This window comes from Buceros rhinoceros, unplaced genomic scaffold, assembly GCF_000710305.1.
Source record: "Buceros rhinoceros silvestris isolate BGI_N320 unplaced genomic scaffold, ASM71030v1 scaffold32693, whole genome shotgun sequence".
Classification (NCBI taxonomy): domain Eukaryota; kingdom Metazoa; phylum Chordata; class Aves; order Bucerotiformes; family Bucerotidae; genus Buceros; species Buceros rhinoceros.
Window position 1 is genome coordinate 3,455 of NW_010405869.1, and position 763 is coordinate 4,217.

The following is a 763-nucleotide window of genomic DNA, read 5'->3' on the forward strand; positions in this document are numbered from 1 at the left end:
CAGGCCCTGCTGCAGGCTCTGAGCTGCGGAGGCCTGGGCGTGTGTGGACATACTGGCCGGTGGGAGGTCTGGGCATGTCCAGGTGCGTCCTGGCCCCGTCGGCAGGGCTGCTGTTCCTCGGGGGTGTGGCTGTTGGTGACAGTCCTGCTCCTTGCTTAACGCCTCGGTGTCTGGAGGATCCCCGGAGTCCAGCTTTCCCCCCGCGGTGTCCCCTCCTGGGGAGGCTGGGAGCAGCGACCTCCTTCGCCTGCCCCTTTCGTCATCCAGGCGTGATCTTTGTACCTGAGCAGCTGCTCTGCCTGCGCGCCGGCACGGTGCCGAGTCTGACGCGGGATACGGCTGGTGCCAGCAGGGCCCAAAGCTCTTTGGAGATTCAGGTTGCTCCCGAAATCTGTGTTCTCTTGTGCCAGGACGGTTTCCTGCCTGGTGGGTTTTTCCTCCTGGGGACTGGTGTGCAGTTTAGCTTGCGGGATGCGGAGCTTTTGGGGAAGGAGCCAAGAGCTGTGCCGCGAATAAACTTTTCTGAGGTGCAGGCTGTGTTTTCAGAGGAGAGGAGCGGAGCTCTCGGAGGCGAGAGAACGGCCTTGCTTAGGCTGGCGCCGCAGGGAGACGCGCGGGCTGGAGGCGATGCCTCACCAGCAGGATTAATGGGAGAGCACCGTCCTCGCTGGAGCGCTTCACTGGGGAAAGCGCCGAGCCGGGGCTGGTGCGAGGTTTGGATTGTCTGGGCAGCGGCTTGGACGGGGGGGGGGGCGTCCCTGTT

The 763-nt window shown here is 64.4% G+C and overlaps 1 protein-coding gene across 1 annotated transcript in view; it reads left to right on the forward strand.

Moving 5' to 3' along the window:
• PAIP2 (poly(A) binding protein interacting protein 2) overlaps window positions 1-763 on the forward strand; it is a 4,184-nt gene that overhangs the window by 638 nt on the left and 2,783 nt on the right. The window lies entirely within an intron of this gene.